The sequence below is a fragment of the Bos grunniens genome, chromosome 13 (genome assembly GCF_055505025.1).
Source record: "Bos grunniens cultivar Pamir isolate PY7600 chromosome 13, Bosgru_T2T1.0, whole genome shotgun sequence".
Lineage (NCBI taxonomy): Eukaryota > Metazoa > Chordata > Mammalia > Artiodactyla > Bovidae > Bos > Bos grunniens.
The window spans coordinates 24,355,474-24,379,241 of NC_141177.1; the positions used below are offsets into that span (position 1 = coordinate 24,355,474).

Consider the following 23,768-nt stretch of genomic DNA (forward strand, 5'->3'; position numbering starts at 1 on the left):
TGACATCCTAGACAGCATATTAAAAAGCAGAGACATTACTCTGCCAACAAAGGTCCATCTAGTCAAAGCTATGGTTATTTTTCATGTACGGATGTGAGAGCTAGACTATAAAGAAAGCTGAGCACCAGAGAATTGATGCTTTTGAACTGTGGTATCGGAGAAGACTCTTGAGAGTCCCTTGGACTGCAAGGAGATCCAACAAGTCCATCCTAAAAGAAATCAGTCCTGAATATTCATTGGAAGGACTGATGCTGAAGCTGAAACTCTAATACTTTGGCCACCTGATGCGACGAACCGATTCATTTGAAAAGACCCTGATGCTGGGAAAGATTGAAGGCAGGAGGAGAAGGGGGATGACAGAGGATGAGATGGTGGGATGGCATCACCAACTTGATGGACATGAGTTTGAGCAAGCTCCAGGAATTGGTGAAGGACAGGGAAGCCTGGCGTGCTGCAGTCCATAGAGTCGCAAAGAGTTATACACGACTGAGCAACTGAACTGAACTGAGTTTAGGCTACGTGGCATCTCTGCCCTAACTAATGTAGAAGTTAGTTAAGAACAACAATAATTAGCATAGATAGAGGACTTTTTGCTTTTCTTATTGCCTGTGAGTTATACAGCAAAACTTCAGTCCACTGCAGGTTTAAATTAAGAAAATAGTTCTGACGTAAATGGTAAGAAAATGTAAGTAGGTAAATTGGGAAGAGATACTGCCTTTCCTCTACCCTGCGAGACCATCAGTTGTAAGGATGTTGGAATGAGTGAACTGTTGGAGTCAAACAGCCCTGAATTCAAATCCTGGTTCTTCTACTGGCTATTAATAGCAACAGGACCTTAGACAAGTCATGCTGCCATGTATCCATCCACTTATTCATCCAACCATCCATCCATTCATCCATCTATCTATACATCCATCCATCCATCCACTCAACAAATATTTGAACACCTACTACACCCTAGGCATTTGAGAACTGAAGTCAACCGAAATCCCTGTGTTTGTGTTAAACCATACAGAAACTAAACTAAACAGAATTGCTTGCTGCAGGACATATATGCTCCTGAAAGATAAGACTATCAACTAGCTAAACAGCTTCCTTATCAAGAGTTTTTTTTTTTTTTTTTTCTGCAAAGGACTTCTGTTCAGGGGGACAGTGGCCTTCAGTGTCTGTAACCTAATCCTTGGAACCTGGGAATATGTTTTATTTTGTTACAAAAAGGACTTTGCAGATGTGATTGGGTTAAGGACCTTGAGATAGGGAGATTATCCTAGATTATCCAGTGGGATTAATGGAATCCCAAGGGTCCTTATAAGGGAACAAGGGAGGCAGGAGGTGTAGTGTCAGAATGCAGCAGAGAACAGCTCCACTGGCTATTGTTGGCTGTGAAGACACAGGATAGGTACATGAGCTAAAGAATGTGGGAGCTTCTAGGAGCTGGAAAAGGCCAGGAAATGATTCTCCCCAGAGCCTCCAGAAGGCTCTGTAAATACCTAGATTCTATTTTATTTTTAAACAATTTTAGTTTAAAATTTTTTAAATTTATATTGGAGCATAGTTGATTTACAATGTTGGGTCAAGACCTTGATTTTTAGTCTAGTGGGACCCATTGCAACTTTTGATTGTAAGATAATACATTTGTGTTAAGGCACCAAGTTTGTGGCAACTTGTTTTAGCAGCAACAGGAAATTAATACAATGTCAGATAATACATATTTTCAGCTGTGTAGGTTGTATGTTCTTTTTCACAACCTCTGTCACTGATGGTAAACACAGGAGCCAGTTTGGACCCTGGGCCGGGCCACAATATGGCGACACTTGTCAGAGGAGCCTGGAGGGAATAGCATGCGGTCTCCTACAGTCCCTGGGGTTGCAAGGAGTCGCACACAACCGAACACACACAGTCCTAGCATACTGAATGGGGAGTGATAACAGTAGAATGTTGTATTGTGAGCATGGAATGAAATAATGCATGTAAAACTTTTAGTGGTGCCTGAGAAATAGCAAGCACCCAGTAAAGTTTATTATTATTTTATTTTTTTATGTGGATCTTTTTTTACATTTTTATTGAATTTGTTACAATATTGCTTCTATTTAATGTTTTGGTTGTTTGACCACAAGACATGTGTGATCTTATGTCCCCAACCAGGGATCAAAACCACACTTCCTGCACTGAAAGGTGGAGTCTTAACCACTGGACTTCCGTGGGAGTCCCTGTAATTAATATTATTTTCTCAATCAATATTGCGGCATTGGTTACATGAAGAGGAATACACTTGATTTGTCCAGTAGTCTGCCCATCAGGACACTATAAGGAAAGGCCAAGTACCGTCTATTTGTCAGATATTTCTGATTAAAGCTCTTCTCCAGCAGCTCATAGACAACCACAGAAGGGGAAAAACAGCTTGAGGAGGAAGAATAAATGAGAAGAATCGTCTTTACCTGAAAATGACAACCTGGAACAGATTTGGTGAAAAACAAACATCTCTAAGTCACAGGATCATCCCAGCTTTGAATGGCGTGGGGCTCTTCTGTTACTATTTTCCCATTCCAGCATTGACATATTTTATTACTAATTGCTTCTTCAAACCTCATCAATGATCTTTTGCACTTTCCTCAAAGAAATGTTGAAAGCTTTTAATGAAGAAATTAATTATGTATAGTCTTGAATGCAAATTAGACTAATTAATTGTAGCATTGATACCCTCTCCTAGCACAAAATATGAGAAGTGGCATTATACATATTTATAAGGTACAGTACATTTTGACAGATGCCTGCAGATTGTGATGAAAAGGTGGTCAAGGTGTCTGAAAGGATGCCTTCTCTCTGACAGATGAATGTGGCTGCATTTCGTGAGAAGTTTGGGTGAGTTGTCAACAATAGTGACTTTAGAATGTTGAGATAGGAAAACTTTGGGCATAAAATGAATTTCCCCCCAAAATGGAAAACTTGAGTGGAATGGAGATGATTGGAAGCAGGATCAAATGTTTCCTAGGAGAATGAACTTGAGCATTCTTGGTTCCAACTGTGTGATTGTCCAAGAACCATTTCCATCAGGGCTGAGTGGTTGCAATTTGCAAAAGGGATTTTGTGATGTAATTAAGGCTGCTCATCACTCAACTTTGGGTTAATCAAAAGGGAGATTACCTGGACAGGCCCATTCTAATCACATGAGCCCCTGGAAATCAGAGTTTTCTCTGCCTAGTAGCAGAAGGAGAAGTAAGTGAGAGAGATCCAACATGTGAGAAGGACTCATTGAAAGATAATCTTTTGTTGCTGATGAAGGGGTCACCTGTTAAAGACCTGGGAGTGGCCTCCAGGAGCTGAGAGCAACCCGACCTCTTGCTGGCAGCTAGCATTTGATGACAAGCATCCAGATATGCAGATGACACCACCCTTAGGGCAGAAAGTGAAGAGGAACTAAAAAGCCTCTTGATGAAAGTGAAAGGGGAGAGTGAAAAAGTTGGCTTAAAGCTCAACATTTAGAAAACTAAGATCATGGCATCTGGTCCCATCACTTCATGGGAAATACATGGGGAAACAGTGGAAACAGTGTCAGACTTTATTTTTTTGGGCTCCAAAATCACTGCAGATGGTGACTGCAGCCATGAAATTAAAAGACGCTTACTCCTTGCAAGGAAAGTTATGACCAACCTAGATAGCATATTCAAAAGCAGAGACATTACTTTGCCAACAAAGGTCTGTCTAGTCAAGGCTATGGTTTTTCCTGTGGTCATGTATGGATGTGAGAGTTGGACTGTGAAGAAAGCTGAGCGCTGAAGAATTTATGCTTTTGAACTGTGTTGTTGGAGAAGACTCTTGAGAGTCCCTTGGACTGCAAGGAGATCCAACCAGTCCATTCTGAAGGAGATCAGTCCTGGGTGTTCTTTGGGAGGACTGATGCTGAAGCTGAAACTCCAGTACTTTGGCCACCTCATGCAAAGAGTTGACTCACTGGAAAAGACTCTGATGCTGGGAGGGATTGGGGGCAGGAGGAGAAGGGGACGACAGAGGATGAGATGGCTGGATGGCATCAACGACTCGATGGATGTGAGTTTGAGTGAACTCCGGGAGTTGGTGATGGACAGGGAGGCCTGGCGTGCTGCGATTCATGGGGTCGCAAAGAGTCGGACACGACTGAGCAACTGAACTGAACTGAACTGAAATGAAGTCAAAGATGTCAATCAAACGACCTGCCTAAGGCCACACATTAAGTGAGCCAGGGTCACACCCTTGAGCCTCTGACACTAACTTATCTTATTAGGTTACTACAGTAGCTGTTGTAACAGAGATCTGACTAACAGTGGCTGAGGCTGGTTTCTCTTTTATATCTCAGTGTGGCAGCTCAGACTGTACTGTCAGTTGTCCAAACTCCTTCTACCTTTTTTCTCTTTTATCTCCAATAGGAAGCATCCATTTCATTGTCTGAGGCTTCCCAGGTGGCACAGTGGTAAAGAATATGCCTGCCAATGCAGGAGACGCAGAAGTCTTGGGTTCGATCCCTGGGTTAGGACGATTCCCTAGAGAAGGCAATGGTAACCCACTCCAGTATTCTTGACTGGAGAATTCCATGGACAGAGGAGCCTGGCAAGCTAGTCCGTGGGGTTGCAGAGTTGGATACAACTGAGCACACACCCACATTCCACAGTCTAGCCTGAGGGATGGTGGAGTAACAGGATCTGATTTAAGTTATAGAAAGATGACCGGCTTGCAGGGGGAGGCATGGGTGGGCATGCGTGGGAACTGGCCACAGAGTCAAAAGTAAAAACATCTGTTTGAATAGGAGGACCAGACAATAATGAGAACTAACGAAGGGACCCCATGTAAGATGACAAAGGACAACTCAATCTTGAGTTCACACTCTGGGAGGCAGTAGGGAGTGGTGGGGACTGTGGCAAACTGGGCCCTGCATGCCGCCCGCTGCAGGGCTGCCCACCTTTGGCCCTATGGACATTCAGTCTTCTTCACAGGAGACTTCCCCGGCCTCCACCCACAGGATGCCAGTAGCACCCTCCCCCAATCTGCAATAAGAAAAATGTCTCCAGATGTTACTAAGTATCCCCTGAAGGGTAAAATCTTGCCCAACTCACAAACACTGGCCTTTAGGGAGCAGCGATCATTTAACTCCCACCACAGCTGCCTAGTGGGAATGCAGGCTCCATGTTCCTGAATCTTCCAACTCTTAAAACTCCTTCTCATATTTAATATTGGCAAATAACCCACTTAAAAAAAAATGCCAGCCAATACCCTGTGGGACAGATAAAAGCCCATCCCAGGCCCTGGTCTGCATCTTTAGAGTCAGTAGTCTACGACCACTGCCAAATGCTGGATGGGATTGGTAGACTTATTCTCACATTCCCAAAGGACTTGGTTTATGGAACCTTTCATTGAACATTTCAACATTTGTTGAATGAGTAAATAAAAGAATCTGACAGTTTAGGACTTCCCTGGTGGTCTGGTAGTTAAGCATCCTCCTGCCAATGCAGGAGATGTGGGTTCGATCCCTAGTCTGGGAAGATTCCTCGAGCCTTGGGGCAACTAAGCCCATGTACCACAACTACTGAGCCCAAGCCCTAAAGCCAGTAAACCACAATTACTGAAGCCTGTGTGCCCTGCAGCCCATGCTCTGCAATGAGAGGCCACCGCAGTGGGAAGCCGGCGCACCGCAACTAGAGAATAGACCCTGCTCGCTACAACTAGAGAAAGCCTGCGCACAGCAATGAAGATTCAGCGCAGCCAAAAGTAAAATTAAAAAACAAGAATCTGACAGTTTATAATGTCAATCCTGGGTGTCCCTCCCTCCTAACCCCCTAACTTTTATTTGACATGCAAACCCCTAATCTTTCAAGTCACTCCAAAGTTCATTTCTTTCCCCTTCCTGATGCATCCAGGTGTTTCAGTTAGAAAAAAAAAAAAAGAATCATCCGAAGTCGTAAACCGGATTGTACACAGCTGTCAGCGCCCCCATTTGAAGGCAGTTCTTCCAGAAACACACAGAAGAGCCACACATGCTCATCGCCCCCACCCCCCAACCTCCTTTTTTAGAGGAAAGAGCTCAGCCACATGTGGGAAAATACTGTCGGCTTTGTGGTGGTCAGGATGGCGAGCTTATGCTGAAAATGTCCTGCTCTGGATAAAAGTAAATAAAACAGAACTGTGTTCTTTAGAATTAATGTCAGTATTTCCTTCCACACTGCTGACATCTCGGGCACCCCTGCCCCTTTGCGGATGTCGTAGGAAAGGCTCCTGGTGAAGGTCAGCGCAGGACTGTGTCTCATTTGCACACTTGCTCCCCTCCCCTTGTGTTTTCATGGTTGGGTGTTTTGATGTCTGAGTGAAATGTGGCAGATTCAGGAGTTCTGGTTCCTGAAGTTGATTTCTGGCGGGCGCCCTGCATCTCCCAGATGGGGTACAAATTGACAGCAAGCCCTGGGATCTCGAGGCAGTGGCGGAGCCGAGGCACACGGGGGACAACACCTCCCATGGAGGTGATAAATATCGTACCGACAAGGCCCACTTTATTATCTGGGGCTTCCTCTGAGCCCAGGCCCGGCAGACACTTGGTGGACGCTGCTCCTGTGATACTGCTGCCAACATCCGGAAGGGGCAGGTAGCATAGTTACCGCACACACACCCCCAGGGCCTGTCACTACACCACCTGCCTGTCTTTGCTGTCTTACCTCCCACCACTCGGCTCCAGCCACACTGAGCTGCCTTCAGTGGCTCCAAGGCGGGGGTGGTGTGGTGGGGGGTGGGAGGTGGCAAGTTCTTTCTGTAAAGGACCAGATGGTAAATATTTTAGGTGTTGTGGTTTGTGGTTGCTCTCCTAGCGCTACCACTGACAACTGCGTTCCCAGGAACCCCTTGTGCTTAGTCACTTAGTCTTGTCTGACTCTTTGCAACCCCATGGACTGTAGTCTGCCAGGTTCCTCTGTCCATGGGGATTCTCCAGGTAAGAATACTGGAGTGGGTTGCCATGGCCTCCTCCAGGCGATCTTCCCAACCCAGGAATGGAATCCAGGTCTCTTGCACTGCGGGTGGATTCTTTACTGTCTGAGCCCCCAGTGAAGCCCCAGGAACCCCTTGATCCTAGGCAAAAACGGACGGTTTGGTCAACCCTCTTTACAAGCTATCTGGTCTCTGTTGCAGCTGCTCAGCTCTGCCCTTGAAAGGCTGCAAATGAGTGGGTGTGGCTATTTGCGAATAAAACTTTATTCATAAAATCAAGTGGCCAGCCAGAGGAGTTCCTGACCCCTTGTTCTAAGGCGCCAGTCTCACTCTGTCCTCAGGGCCCTTGCATTTGCATGAGTCCCTCTTCCCTCAGATACTCAACCAAGTCTTTGCTCAGTTGTCACCTCCTCAGAGTCTAGGAACCCCCATGCCTCCTTCTCCAGAGGGTTTTTCTCAACCAGAGGGCGACACCCTGCCTGGGAGCTTATGTTCTGCCTCCCGGACCATATTGGCTCCAGCAGGGCCCGTCAATAACTCCAGGGCAGCAGCATCCTCATCTTAGGCCCTGCTTCCCTGGAGCTATGTCTGAACTCCCTCCTGCCCACATCCCCACTTACTCACCATCAGTCTGGTGGTTTCATTGTCTTTTCGGCACTGCACACCATCCTGAATGATCTCAGCTGTGCATTCACTTAGTGGTCTGTGGTCTGGTCCCCCTAGAGTGTAAGGACCATAAGGCCAGGCTGCCTTGCTCCTTGCTGGGCTGGAGTCGGGCTAAGCCAGTGTATGGCTCGCCACTGAGATTTGTGGTATAAATAAATGTGGAACAACTGGATGACGCACACGGGCTCAGAAGGCGTATTGTGGTTTGCTCAAGGTCACTGCTGCTGGAAGGGGACAACTCGGGTCCTGGGCTTCTCTCTGTCACCAGAGTCATCACTTTGGGCAAGTTACTTGCCCTCTCTGGACACTGACCTCCAGCTACAGAAGCATGTGTCTGTGTTCAGCACGAGAAGCCAGGATGGCCTTAGCTGAGGCCATTCAAAGAGATGCCGCATGGAGTCTCCTGATTTGGCTCCAACCCCCACCTGGCCCCAGACGATCCCGGCTCCCCTGCCGAGGGACTCCTACTTGCACCTCTTTGTGGATGATTCTTTTTTCTGACTTCTTGGATGCATGACCTGGGCAGCGGCACAGAGCCCTGAACGGAAAAGGGCCACATGTAATGCTCTGCTATTGCGGTTTTGAAATTCTCAATACTTTGAAAAAAAAAAAAAATCTTGATACGTTTGGCACAAGAGCCCAGATTTTCATTTTGCACTGGGCCCTGCAAATCCTGAAGCCAACCCTGGAGCTCTGTTTGCCAGATTTAGTTCCAAGTGCTTTTCAGGCATCATCGTGATTATCTGCAGTCTATTACAAGAAGAAACGGAAGCCCAAGGAGACTGAGGGATTCGTCCCTGGGTCACTCGGCAGGGAGGTAGGTGGCAGAGTGGGTCTGGAGCCAGGCTGGTCACTCTCAGAGCCTCCCTTATCTGCCTTGAGCATCTCACACGTACCTTTCAGCCTGCTTCTCCTGAGGACATTGGAGCTGCTCAGGAAACGGCCATTGATGATTGATTTATTGATTTTATTCCAGCCTGGGAAGGAAGGCTAGTTCTTCATGTGGTTGCCTGCTTTTCCTTCTCTAATCTGCTGAGCCCTCCTCCTCCAGGAAGGATTCCAGCTCCCTATCTGCTTCAACCCTGTGGAGTAGTCCAGAGGTCACACCTGCTGATGGACAGGTGTGTCCCAGCAGCACCTCACTTCCTGGACCCAAGAATGTAGTCTTATTTATCAAACTGATGTCTACAAACTTAGAATCAAGCTTGGATGTCAATTTAGTGAGTACCTGCTGGGTTTGAAAACATTTATCAACTTATTTTTACATTTCCTTGTGACCTGATGTGGCAAAAGACTTTGCAGATGCGATTAAGTTAAGGATCTTGAGATGGGAGGATCATCCTGGATAACCTGGGTGGGCTCACAAGGGTCCTTATGAATCCAGGATCAGAGAGAAGTAGGGGGATGGGGTTGGAAGACGTGTGCTGCAGGCGTTGAAGCTGAAAGAAGGGGCCACAGGCCAAAAAAAGCAGGTGGCCTCAGACACTAGGGAAGAGACGGTTTCTCCTCAGAGCCTCTGGAGGGTGTGAAAGCCTGCCAACTCCTTGGTTTTAGCCCACTGATGTGGGTTTTGGACTCCTGACCTCCAGAACTATAAGATAATGCATTTTTTAAAAAGCCATTCAGTTTGTGGTAATTTATTATAGAAAACTCATTAACATACGATAGAATCTCATTTGTGTGTGTATGCTAAGTCTCTTCAGTTGTGTCCGACTCTTCATGACCCTGTGGACCATAGCGTGCCAGGCTCCTCTGTCCATGGAATTCTCCAGGCATGAATACTGGAGTGGGATGCCATGCCCTCCTCCAAGGAATCTTCCTGACCCAGGGATTGAACCCGTGTGTCTTACGTTATTGGAGACCAAAACTGAGTAAACTTACCTCTAAATAACCATCCAGTCAGAGAGGGAAGCCCACAACCTTTTTGATCCACAAGGTATGTGATGAAAGCAAAAAAAAAAAAAAAAAGGCACTCTCAAACCCCACCAATTTAAGTTCTCCAAGAAATTCTTGCTGAGGGTCTTCATAGCATCCGTATCTTTCCTGGAGGGGACCTCAGATCAGCAACCTTCCTGAAGCACTTAGGGGACCAGAGAGTCTTCCACAGCCACTGTGCCTGGACCACCAAGATGGGGACAGATGATTTGTTAACAATTGTGAACTCAAAACGCAAATTGAAATCTTTCTCTTGTGTCTCTCTCTTTTTTTTTTTTTTTCCTAATGAAAAATCCAACGTATCCATAGAACTTATTCAAACAGTACAGAAGGAATAAAGCAGAGGGCGTGAGACCTTTCTGTAAGGGGCCAGACACATGAAATGGAAAAGCCGCTGTAGTTGGGATGGTGAATGGGCAGTTTCTCTCTTGCTAGACTACAGGATGCTGTCCACTCTGACAGCCATCAGCGCCCCGTGGTGGCCCTTAAGGACATGAAGTGGGTTTGGTCTTAATTGAGATGTTTTGTGAGCGTAAAACACACACTGATTTCAAAGGTTTCATACCAAAAGAGGAATGTAAAATATCCCATTAATAAGTATTTTTATGGGTGTTATGGAAATGATAATATTTTGTATATTCTGGGTTAAGTAGATATATTATTCAAATTAATTTCACCTGGCTCTTTTCCTTTTTTAAAAAAATGTGTCTACTAGAAAATTCAGAATGGCGCACGTGGCTCCCACTTGTGGCTCGTGGTATATGTCTGTTGGATAGCACTGTCCCTACAGTATCTTCTGAGTCCTGATGTCCTGCACGTCTCTTGCAGAGTAAGCAGGTGAGCTGCTGGACAGACTCCACTGGGCTCGAACAGGGAAAACCTGTTCTCTGAAGACCCCGCTGAGGGATCTAGATGGCTAAATATTTATGGTTCTGAGGTTGCATTTCTAACAGCTCCAATATGCCTTTGGATTTTGTATAAACCTAATCCTAGCAAGGCACACGGTTTCCATTTCCACTGCCTTTAATCCTCCAGCCCCGGATAAAAAAGATGTGATGACATCTCTTGAAGTGCTATTTCAAGTCTGCAAATGGGCTGACAGGGAGCATTCCCCGGTGGTTGTATATTTGGAAGTAATAGTGGTGATTTTAGTGGTCAAATTCGATTACTGTCCCAACCTGATCATGGAATGAAAAGTCAGGAATTCTATAGAGTCTAAGCCTAGACTTGCCATGCCTGTGCTCTCCCCTCTGGGTGTGTGTGGGGGGTGTGGAACTCAGTTCAGGATTTAATATTGCTGCTAATGAAAATTTAGGTTGGATGTTGGAGGACAAGAAAACTTAGCATTTGTTGTCAGTTGAAATGGTGAAAGTAGATTTATGGTGCGTGTGTGTTAAAGCTATCTAGTTGCATTCAGTTGGGCTGTAGCGGTGAGTTCTGTTTTACCAAGCCCTGAGAATGGGGTGATTCTCTGCATCCTTGAAGTGAAGGTATATGGAGATATGGGTCACAGGAGAAAAACATTTGGGAAAATCGGGAGGGCTTCAAGATGACTTAGAGGCAGTTGGTGTTCAAAGTCTTCTCTAGTGAGACTGCTCGCAAAGCCTCAGGGGCATAAATAAGATGAAGACTCTGAAACATTAGCAGGACTTAAAGCAAATTATAATTAGAAGGTAAAATAATTTGCATGGCTACCAATTTTTTTTTCTTCATGTTAGATCCCAAGAATCTTGTTAATGGAGACATCTTCTAAAGCTGGTTATTTGACAATTGTTTTATTGGAATGAAAAGTCTCCTATTTATTTACTTTTCACTTCCTCAACTACTGGTAGCAATTTTTTATCAGTTGGAAATTATTATCCATGAGGTATAAAGCATACTTTATATTATTCTGATTGTGTCTTCTTCATGAAAGTTAATTTTCATTCACGTACAAGAGTGTATTTCACATGAATACTAAGATTTTAAAATCATAGACAACAAATTACCTTAAAAAAACAAACAAACAAATTCTTTCCTTTTTCCATTCCAACTCTGGTGCCCAACTTGCAATGAAACGATGCTGTCTTCTCTAAGTTCTGGCCTCTTGGCAAATGGTTATTTTAACTGACACTCAAGTCAAAAGCTCGTTTGTAATGTCCTTTCATTTCAGTTTTATGGCAAATTAAATTATGATTGTGGTTAAACAAAATTGCATTAAAAACCATATGTGCTGAAGAAGTTTTGCGGGAGAGTATCGAGTTTGTACTTTAAAAAGCCCGAACTGCTGTGTTTAAAGTGGATCTTTTCATAAACTTGGAGTCACCAAGCGACAATCACGTCCTTCACTGAGTCAGTTTGGAAAGAAAACGGGAGAACTGAAAACGCTAAGTCGAGTTTTTCTGTCAAACCACGTTTGAAACGAAGGCGATCGTGTAAATTGCCATCTTTTGCATCAGAAGGAAGAAACGTACACAGTCCCCCTTGCTATATGGAGTTGTTGTGACATAAGAAAACAGAATCTTTTTAAACCTCGAGTTTAATTAATTCTTAAAAAAAAAAAAAAAAAAACTTTAGCAGCAGCACGCTAAAAGGAAAGAAGAAAAAACCCGATTAGTTCCAAATAAGCGTCTCTTAATCACCCTTAGGAAGGAGTAATTTGCAAAACACTACGAGGAAGTAACATCTTTTTAATTTTAGGGGGGAAAGTGCATTGATAAAAAATAAGTAGAACATTTTAATTAAAACTCATAAAGTTGTGGACATCTGCTGGGGATTGTCGAGCGCAGGGCGATTAGCGCAGCCCCGCTCAGATAATGAGTGGAGGCTGGCACAATGGCCAGGGCGCGCTGTGAGAACGCTGCGGGCTCACTGGTGGGGCTGCGCAGACGCCTATTAGATTCCAATAAGTGCAGCCCAAGAAGGGGAGGAGGGTGCGGTGGGGACGGGGGGAGCTGGAGTTAAACACAGGAAACAAGCGTTGAGTGTGTGCCAATAAAAATGATCACAAATCGGGGCTGCTGATGTCATAACCCTGGGGGTCGGGGGTCACGGAGAGTGAATGCGCCTGAAAGGGACCGCCTGTCTGCGGCCGGGGCGGCGGCGGGCGAGGGGGGCGCGGGCGCACAAAGGGCCCGGAGCGCCTCATTAGAGACGCGTTTGATGGGCTCCCGTCCCCCACGGGGGCCCTGGGCGATGTCAATGGGATAATTACGATGATCTAATGGCCGGCTCTTTTGCATGCAGGCCCCCTGAATGGGGCGCCTGGAGGCGGCATTGAGGCCGGGCTGTGTAAACTGTAGGGTGCCTCGCCGACTTGGAGCCGCGGAGCCTGGCGGCGGGTCAACTTGGACCACTTTGCATTCACGCTCTCAATAGGCGGACTGGAGGCGCCCCTCTCCGCGGCCGCCTTTCAGCGGGGAGAGTGACAGATTGGAGGTCAGGGGCTGGCGGCGCAGATGGACCGCGTGCGGCCATTGCGCGGACCCCCGCCCGGCGTCTAGGCGCGTCTCCTCGGCCCACTCGGACCGCGCGCCCCTGAGGGCCCCCCAGCTTCGGCTCTCCCAGTGCGGCCCAGGGAAGATCGAGATTCCGTTTGCCCCCCAAAGCTGTTCTCTCTTAATTACAAGAGCAGTATGTTCAACAAGTCCTACAGCCCAGCACTTGGCTCATGTCCGAGCACTTGGCTCATGTCCGGGCACTTGTGCGCTCCCCCAGGAGCAGACTTGGCCCTTGCCAAGAGCAAGAGCAAAGCAGACCCCTCCTCATTGCTTTGGGGGTGAGGGTAGGGAAAAGGGGGAAAGAGCCAGGGAGTTCCATATCCCCAAAGAATGCTCACTGGATGCCGTTGAATCACATGACTGCCAGTGTCCCACTGCTTTGGACCTAAGAAGCTGGCAATTTCATGCCATTCAACCTAACCAGTATCCTGCTTCCTTTAGGACTTGGAGTCCATGAGTTCATTGTGAATTATTTTGCAGCGCAGGGATTCTAATCTGTTCAGCCCTTAGAATTTTTGCAGAGCTGGTCTTTTAAGCACATAATAGGCACTCAATGTACATTGGTGGAATGGATGAATGAATAAACGAACACAGAAGAAGTAAGTCCTTCTCTGCTTTATCCTCCTCCTACCAGCTGCCCCAACTCCTCTAGGCAAGCATTCCAACAGCCTGAAACCGTGCTTTTTCCTCCTTTCTCTTGCAGTTAAAAATAACTAACAAACAAAAAACTCTGTTTCTAGAAAACTGAAATCATACTTACTGGGTAAAAAGAAAGTAATAACCCTCATGGCCTCATTTCAGACCTCTCTGTGTGTTCTCTCTGTAAGATTATGTGTGTAACTTCATACATCCCATGCCATAAACCGAGCCCTGCTTTTGATCAGCAAGACCATAGGCTACATGGTATTTCACAACCTGGTATAACCCACCCCCACTGACATTTTTCCATATCAGTAAATATTGATGTACATACTCTTATAAATGGCTATCTACTGCTGTGATATGGGAGCAGCCTTGTTTGCTTAAAGCAATCCCCCTACTGATGGACATTTACATTGTTTCCATTTTTCTTCTTTAAAGCAATATTGTTATGAATATATTTGTGCATTCTATTTTTGTACATTCTTCCAATTGTCTCTTTAAGATGAATAACTTGTTTCACGGAGGGTAAAAGATGCCATTTCTCTTATATAGTTTGTATTTAGAGCTGGGACCAATCCTGGGTGACACTCTAGGCTTCGTCACATACAAAAATGCATAAAAATGCACTTAGCTGTAGTCCTCATCCTCACTGCAAACATTTAAATTTTCTCATCCTTTTCAACCCAGAAACTTTCTTTTTCTTAACAGACAGTTTGGGGTCATTCCAGGAAAAAAAGATGTCTCAGATCTTATTATCCACTCTTTTCTTCATTCGGTGAGGTCCTTTTCTTAGAGCCAATAGTTAGAAATGATTTCATCTTTGATACCTTCCCTGGAGTCATAACCCTTTCACAGTTGAGCTGAGCACCAGATTACCCTGAGGTCCCAAAGTCAAACTCAGAAACAATATTCAGCCCAGCAAATGACAGCGAGTAACTGATGGAATAGAATTGTCAAGAGTAATAAGCAGCAGCCCTTGCTTTGGGATCACTGCTGCTCACATGATATCCAAGCTGCGTCTGGGCTGCAGGATAAAGTCATCGTTAGAAAACAAAGCTGGAACTAAGAAGTATTTAAGCATTTAAAGGGTTTCCCAGGGAAGGAGCTTCAGTGGTAAAGAATCCGCCTGCCAATGCAGGGTTTGATCCCTGGGTCAGGAGGATCCCCTGGAGGAGGAAATGACAGCCCACTCCAGTATTCTTGACTAGGAAATCCCATGGACAGGGGAGCCTGGTGGGCTACAGTCCACGGGGTTGCAGAGTCTGACATGACTAGTGACTGAGCATGCAAGCCTTTTAAAATTCAATCCAATTTTAATAAAACAAGGCATGTATTTAGGAAACACCTTTTCCAAACATGACAGTGGAAAGCTTCTCCCCCATTTCATCTTCACCACCACCATCCCGTTGCTAGATTTCTCTTCTCAGAGGCATCCACTCCTCTATTTTCCTGTATCTTTTTCCATTGATGTTTGCAAACATACACACAGCTGGATATATGCATCTCCCCTTTTTGCAGTGAAAGTTCATATACTCTACACTGTCTTCTGCATTTTGCTCTTTTCATTTATAGGCTCTGGATCACTAATCCTCAGTGAGACAAACCACAGTTTAACCAATCTCCCGCTAATGGACACTTTTAGGTTGGGCTCAGTCTCGTGACTACTAGCAATATTCTTCTCCCACAGGTAACTAAAGCTGTTGTTACATTCCCAACAATGGAAATGAGTTCAAAAATGAGTGCATTCAAAACTTAACAGCTGTTGCCAAAATGTCCTCAGAAGAAATCCTTCCAATTTGTCCTCCCCAACGTCAGGTCTGAGAGGACCAGCTTCCCTAAGCCTTCACCCTGTCAGTGCCTCATCAACTTTTTCTGTCAGTCAGAGCTGGGAAAGTGTCTGGATGGTATTTTTGATGGCTAAGGAGCCTATGTGACTTTGAATTGGAACCTATTCTCAAAGGAAGGATGGAGTGATGAGCTCCAATCCCACCGTGAGCCAGGAGTTCAAAATTCCTGAGAGCCTTGGCCCCATGGAATTTCCCCCTACCATAAGGGAGAATGACAGCCCCGGCTGTGTTTACCCTGCATGAATGGAGGAGGGTCCATGCCCTTGTTTGGAGGTGTGACCCTCTCTTTGGCTGGCGTTACCCTGCCTCTTCAGTCACTCTACCCACGGGAAACCCAGCATCAGAGATGCCCCCCGGCTGTGTTGGGAGGTCAAACCCAGGACAGGACCTAGGTACCAGGCATGATACACTTGGTTAGGCAGATTTCACCATGGAAGAGAGCTAGATTTCCAAATTATCACTCAACCAGAGTCTTCATCAAAACCTGGAAATCCCCATCCCTGCCTCACCTCCACCCTGCCCAACAGGATGGATTGCATTGGAAACAGACAAAATTGCATATTACTTTACTGAATAAGCAAAGAGATCTGGGCAAGACTCTGGCATGGGACATGACTCTCCCTCAATACCTTGTCTTTGCACAGAGGCTTGTGAAACCCACTGTAAAGATCTGGTCTAAAATATTCTCTTTCAGCTGTGATTTCAGGTATGACTGAGGGACACTGGGCATTTCAGCTCTTTAACCTGTTAAAAAAAGACCACTCAACCTTTTTTAATTCCTTAGAGCCCTCTCTGCCTTCCGCTTCCTTTTAAGTGCCCGCCCAGGGAGCGAGAGATGCTTTGCTCTTCTAAGCTGTTTTCTACCCAGTTTTCTGCCTATCCAGCCAGCAGCATTTCCTGAGAAAACAGGATTCTCTCTCAGTTTCTTTCTCAGGATCTGCAGCTCCTTTTGCCCCAGTGAAAACAACCCTCGCCACAGTTTTGTCGAATGACACAAATGTGGAGCAGTATTCTGTGTATTTGGAAATTGGTTAAAGGCTTTCATGCCATGAACAAAAGATTTTAAAGCATAAAGATTTTGCTGCAACTAACTGTACCTTGATCTAATTTTACTGGCTGTTGTTTCAGAAAAATACCTTCCGTTGTTGGTTTAAGAAAATTTTTCATGTTGTCATTATCTTCTCTATTTACTGCTTGTTAAGTCTTTATCGAGAGCTAGAAATAATCTGCAAACAGTCGAAGGGGGAAAGGGGGTTCTGTTGTTCAGGGCTGGGGCTTTGGTTTGGTTTTTCCTCTCCCTCCTAAAAGGACAGTGTTGTCCACTAGTTTTTTGATGGAGTTCTCCGATGTTTCCATCCTCAGTCAGTTCTGATGAATTTGAGCACCCGAAGCCAGGACATCAAAGAGTTAAATGTAAATAGCTTGTCTTTGCAGGATGGCTGGCTCCTGCCTCATGTGGGTGGAGTTTGGAATCTGGGGTCCCACAAACCCCTTGCATTTTTGGTTGATTGTCTTTAATTACTTTTGAGAGCTGAGCAAGGTTGCTTGTGCCTCAGGGCGCTCATGACAGACAAGGAATGTTTTTAATGCCATTTATAAGGAGCACATCATGAAGCATCAAACAGAGCAAAAATGACAAGAATAGCAAGTGTATCATTATGTCCTTTATTTAAGTAGAGGATGCAGTAAACAGAAAGAAAAACTAACCACATGGGGGGCGGTGGGTTCATTTGCTTTGATTGCCTATTGTTCAGGAAGGCATTTATACCCTGATTTTTACAGTATTTGCGGAAGCCCTAATCTCTCTGGTTGAAAGATAAAGGGACAGGGTGGGGTGGGGCGGGCGGGGGTGCTGACCTACTCTCAGGAAGCCTGGTTAAATCCAATTTAGTGTCTAAAAGGGAAAAAGTACTTTAACTTTTTTTTTTTTAGATGTTATTTTTGAGGAGAGGGCAAATATGGAGAAGCTATTCCCATGTAGCCAGAAATTAGGATCATTAGATTTATCAAATAAAAATACCGAATATACACACAATTACTGAGTCATTATGGTATATGGCCTGAGATTAATATCACACTGCATGTCAATTATACCTGAAGAAGGAAGTGGAGGGAGAGGAACAGTACTCAGCCATAAAAAGAATGCAATCTTGCCATTTATTAATATAAAAATATGGATAGACCTTATTGTGCTGTGTAAAATGTCAGATGGAGAAAGACAAATATCAAAGGATTCCACTCATAATGTGAAATGTAAACAAACCGAAACAAGCGAACAAACGAAAGTGAATACAAGCTCATAGCTACAGAGATCAGATTAGTGGTTACCAAGGGGAAGGGGCTGAGGGGTGGGTGAAGGATGGAAACTAGACTGGTGGTGATGATCACTTGGCAGTGTATACAGATGTCTAATTACAAATGCTGTATACCTAAAAGCTGCATAGTCAAAAATGGCACCCCAAGTCACAGTTTGTGTTTTGGGAGCAGTTTTGACCTGAAACAGAAACTCCATGCTCCTGAGATTGAGGCTAATGCAGAAATTTCCAACAGACCTACAGAATTTTCCCTTCATTTATTTAAAGGCATTCATCTAATAGCAATATTGTGCACCTAATATGCACTTGCTCCTGTTCTAAGATCCTAATAAACCACCAAATATTTTTAAAAAGTAGAATTTCTATTTTAAGTACTTTACACAGACCAGGCACCAGATCAGGTGTTTTATAATGTTGATCTTAATAAACAATGCCCATTCCTTCAGTTTTTGCTCCATAGATTCATTTGTGCTGTGCTAAGTCCCTTCAGTCGTGTCTGACTCTTTGCAACCCCGTGGACTGTAGTCCACCAGGCTCCTCTGTCCATGGGATTCTCCAGAAAAGAATACTGGAGTGGATTGCCATTTCCTCCTTCAGGGGATCTTCCCCACCCAGGGATTGAACCCATGTCTCTTGTGTCTCCTGCATTGGCAGGTGGGTTCTTTAACCACTAGCACCTCCTGGGAAGCCCAATAGATTCATTTACTAATTAGCAAATAAGAAAGGTACAATGAATATCTCCATGGCCTGGGTGAGGAAACTGAGGCTCAGAGAGGGGAAGTAACTTTTTCAAGGCTGCACAGCTAGTGGTGGAGCAGGGATATGAAACCACAGTGACCTGTCTTTAAAGATGGTGCTTTAACAGCTCTACTCATCTCCCTCATTGACAAGGGTACACAGTCTGAGCTTCATACCATATGCATGAAACCATCTAAAAAAAGAACTGATTTCGTTGGAAAAGTTGAGATCAGTTGACCAGTCAACTTAGTCAAAAATCATTAGTTCTGCTCACCGGATAGGGTTTAAAGAAGTGACAAAAACCCAACAGCAACCTTTTGGCCCATGAATATTTTTCCTGCTCAATTGTCTGACAATAAGAGAACTAGCCTGTGACAAAATAAAAATGGTATTTTAAGTTACCATTGGATTGGATTGGAATGTTGTTCACCTTCCCTTCACTCTCAGCTTGCTTTCCTTGCGTATTAGAGCAGGAGTTGGAAAACTTCTATAAAGGGTCAGAGAGAAGATATTTCTGGCTCTGGGGGCCATTTGACTGCTCAGCTCTGCTCTTGTAGCAGGAAAACAGCCATAGATAACACATGGCTGGATGGCTGTGGCTTTGCTCCAATAAAACTTTATTCAGTCAATTCCCATTATTCATAGTAATGTTCCATAAAGATGCTGCCAACACCGAATTAGGGAAACCGAGTAAATGTTCCCAGGGGAAATGCAGGGTTAGGTACCCAGGAGCTTCTGGTCGTCGCATTTTGTCAGTTGACTGACACATAACCTAGCCGTGTACAGTAAGTGCCCTACACACAGACCTGCAAGTTTCAAACTTTCAAAAATGCGAATGTGTGTTTCATCAACATCAGGCGTGAGTGAAACTGCAGCTTGTGCTCCATCTCCTAATGCAATGGTCCTTCAGCTCCACATCTGCTGCCTCCTCTCCCCCTCCAGTCAGCAACTCTTCTTGCCTCTTCACTCGATGCCAGCCCCTGTGTGCCAGCTGTTGTACTGTATCAGTGTGGTTTTCAAAGTACTGTACTGTAAGGTCAAAAATGTTTTATTTATTTTTTGTGTATGTTTGTTTTAAATGCATTATTTGCGTGAAAAATTTTATAAACCTATTATAGCACAGTACTGTATACCCGATTGTGTTAGTTGGGTACCTAGGCTAACTTTGTTGGACTTACAAAAACAAATTGGACTTTAAGAACTCACTCTTGAAACAGAAATTGTTCATATGTAAGGGATATACTGTATTGACACCTGTTAAAGACACTTTATTTAACATACATTGGTGGGGCTTTTTTTTTTTTAGCATTTTTTAGCAATAAAGTCAGAGAAGGCAACGGCAACCCACTCTAGTACTCTCGCCTGGAAAATCCCATGGGTAGAGGAGCCTGGTAGGCTGCAGTCCATGGGGTCGCTAACAGTCGGACACGACTGAGCGACTTCGCTTTCACTTTTCACTTTTGTGCATTGGAGAAGGAAATGGCAACCCACTCCAGTGTTCTTGCCTGGAGAATCCCAGGGACGGGGGAGCCTGGTGGGCTGCTATCTCTGGGGTCGCATAGAGTTGGATACGACTAAAGCAACGTAGCAGCAGCAGCAATAAAGTATTTTTTAAACATTATATTTCATATTGGAATATAGTTGATTAACAATGTTGTATTAGTTTCAGGTGTGCAGCAAAGTGATTCAGTTATACATATACGTGGATCTATTCCTTTTCAAATTATTTTCCCATTTAGGTTGTTACATAGTCCTGAGCAGGGTTCCCTGTGCCATACAGTAAGTCCTTGTTGGTTATCCATATTAAATATAGCAGTGTGTACATATCAGTCCCAAACTCCCCAACTATCCCTCCTCTAACCTTTCTCGTGGTAACTGCAATAATGTACATTGTTGATTCATTAACACTGAACGCATGAGTGCTGTAACTCATGGTTGAACAAAGCTCATCTAACACCTGTAATTTCTCCATAAGGCACATGGCAGCCTTCTTATGCTTAGAAAATACCAGATAGCACTTGAGCACTGTGTTTGGGGGGCAGTTTATTTATTTACCTTTTTAAACAGTGAAACCTCCCACAAAATGCCCCCAAATGGGGAAAATAGGCACTAAAATGGCACTAAATAGACTGTGAAGAGGACATTTGTTTACAGTTTGAAACTAGGCAGCGTAGGGTTGTCTGTTCCATCTCAACTGGATGATGAAAATTTTTTGCCTTTTTGCATGGATCAGAGAAAAACCAAAAAAAAGTATTATAAATATTGCTTTAAGTGAAAGTGTTAGTCCCTCAGTTGTGTCCAACTCTTTGCAACCCCATGGACTGTAGCCCGCTAGACTCCTCTGTCCATGGAATTTTCCAGACAAGAATACTGAAGTGAGTTTGCCATTTCCTTCTAATGGAAATCTTCCCAACCCAGGGATTGAACCTAGGTCTCCTGCATTGCAGGCAGACTCTACTGTCTGAGGCACCAGGGAAGCCCAAGTATTGCTTTGGGGGTTACAAGTAACTTTTGGTGAGTAGATGAATTTGTAAATATGGAATCTGCAAATAATGAGAATTGACTGTACATGGTCACTGGAATTTGACTCTTATAATATTCAAGTGCCACAAAATATGATTTTTTTTTGGATTCTTTTTCCAGCCATTTAAAAATGTAAAATCCTTTCTCAGCTTGCAGGCTGAGCATAACCAGGTGGTGGGTCAGATTCTTCCCCGGTCTGTAGTATGCTGACCCCTGGAATAGACCATTAACTTCCTTGCTGTTGAGAAGGGAGGAGGAGACTTTTGGTGATGATGGGACTCTTCATTCCACGTCTCTGGTGGTAAGAGTCTGACTTTTCTCACTTGGGTAGGGAAATGAATTCATCCCATATCCACTGCCTGATGCTTAGATGGTGAAGTAATAACATGCAGTGGCAGCTTGGTTTACTTTCTGAAGACAAACAGACAAGGAATGGACTGTTTTCTGAGAGCACCCAACATTCGGCGCTATCCCCTGTCACCGCCTCTCCATCATCATGATGTTAGAACGAGCTGAAAGAATCAATGCATTATTTGAGGCCCAATTTCCCCCTTTCCTAAAATTCCCATCCATCCGTAGCATATCTATAAATAGAAGTTAAAAATAAAAAGAAAAGAAAAAAAAAAAAGAAATGCCAGCTTTGTTTCTCCCAGAGACACATCCTTTTTGCATTCAGGACTATCAAGGTCATTTATTCCAATGATGCAACTGGTTCTGAATGCCCAAAATGCAAACACAAGCCAGAGCAGAAGCCATAGAATTTGCAGAAATGTCTTTGCCTCCTAATTTTTAGTTTATGCATTGGCCTTTTTTTTTTCACGTTCTCAGAGAAAAATCCAGACATGTTGGAGGAGACTGCTTCTCAGAACTCTTCCCAAAATAGACATAAGGTCAGAGTGAAAAATAAAACTGACATTTTCTGATAATCTGAGTCAGTCTTTCCATTTGAGGATTATTCATACCTTTGTCTTCCCATCCTGGGGTCAACGGCTAGCAAGTATCCCTGGAAGAAGGACTTCAGTGTGGGGTGTTCTTCATGTAATCATCCATACACACTATCATTCATTCAACAATATTTCTCAAGCTTCTACCCTTTAGCAGGGGTGGCTCAGTGGTGAAGAATCCACCTGCCAATGCAGGAGACTCAGGTTCAATTCCTGGGTTGGGAAGATCCCCTGGAGAAGGAAATGGCAACCCACTCCAGTATTCTTGCCTGGGAAATCCCGTGGACAGAAGAGCCTGGTGGGCTATAGTCCATGGGGTCACAAAAGAGTTGAACATGACTTCGTGACTAAACAACAACAACTGCCCACTTTGGGGATGAAAGAATGAAATATCTTCTGGGTTTGCCATCTCCAGGATGTCAGGGATAAAGGTCTGGACCAACCTGGGTATCTAGAATTTTTTCAAAAGCGTTTTCTGAAATTTCCACCTTTTCACTCAAGAGAATTCAGGGTTTGTCAAGTGTCAGATGCTCTAATCTACATATACAGGAAACCCTGGAATGAGTCCCTGAATCTTTTGAAAATAAAAACTTAAACTTCTATCAGTCAGTCAAATCAACATGAGATGACATTAGTCTGGCAACTTTTCTCATTAAAAAATTAAAAAAAAAAAAAAAAAAACACCTTTAAATCTTGTGTTTGTGAACCCAGAAATTCATTCTCATTCTGCTCCTCTGAAACCTTTTGCTTTTGTTGAAGATGGTTTCATATTCATTCTCCACTCTGTGAAAATTGCCTTTGGCCAAAAACATTTATTAGTTAACCTTATCCAATCTAAAATCAGCTGATTTTAACTGCTTCTTAGCAACTCTTTAAAAGGCAAAAGAGTTTGGTCTTAGTACAATAGGATCTGTAGTTGTTAAGAACCAGCTAACTTCTGGTTTCCACAAGGTGACAGGTGACCCCAGGCTGGGAGCCTGGCCTTTCCTACTCCAAGGTGGCCCGATCCATTTGTCAGATTTCTTTTTCAGAAAGTTCATTTTTAAGGGAAGCACATGGATAGCCCTCGGTCACTTTCTGAAAGCCAAGATAGCCACAACTCCGCCTCCTCCATCTCATTCTTTCCGGGCTCCTAATCATGGGCCCATTAGCAGATTCTAGAGAATTCTGAAACAATCACTTCTATTCACTATGATTGAAAAGCTATCAGAACCACCCCGAACCTAATGTCTCACAGAAGAGGGTGGGAGTAGGAATTTTATTACTTGGTACATTTGTGGGCAATTATCCCAGGTTGGTGAGAATTTATAGGAAGGTGTCACTCCTTTAGACTGGGAGGAAAAGCTGGACTTGCCATCAAATGTATAGCCTTTTTGGAGGGAGATTTGTGATACTCATCAGGATATAAAACACACAGATCCAACCCAGCAATTCTCTTTAGAACAGGGAGTCAGAAAGCTACATCCCACAGCCTGTTTTTGAATAGCCACAAACGTTTTTACATGATTGGGAGAACATGATAAGACTATTTCATGACACATAAAGAGTATATGAAATTCACATGAAATGCACATTTTAATGTTTGTTTATAAAGTTTTACTGGCACACAACCATGACTACTTGTTCATGCTTCATGGGCAGAGTTGAGTAGTTGCAAAAGAGACTATATGGCCCACAAAAATATTTACTCTCTGGCTCTTTCCAGAAGTAATTTGCTGATCCCTATATTCAAGG

At 44.2% G+C, this 23,768-nt stretch overlaps 1 long non-coding RNA gene across 1 annotated transcript; it reads left to right on the plus strand.

Moving 5' to 3' along the window:
* Window positions 1–754: 754 nt before the first annotated feature.
* Window positions 755–6,166, plus strand: LOC147360506 (uncharacterized). Its single transcript, XR_015139205.1, has 2 exons — window positions 755–1,399; window positions 2,146–6,166. It is a non-coding gene; the product is annotated as an uncharacterized LOC147360506 (long non-coding RNA).
* Window positions 6,167–23,768: the final 17,602 nt, after the last annotated feature.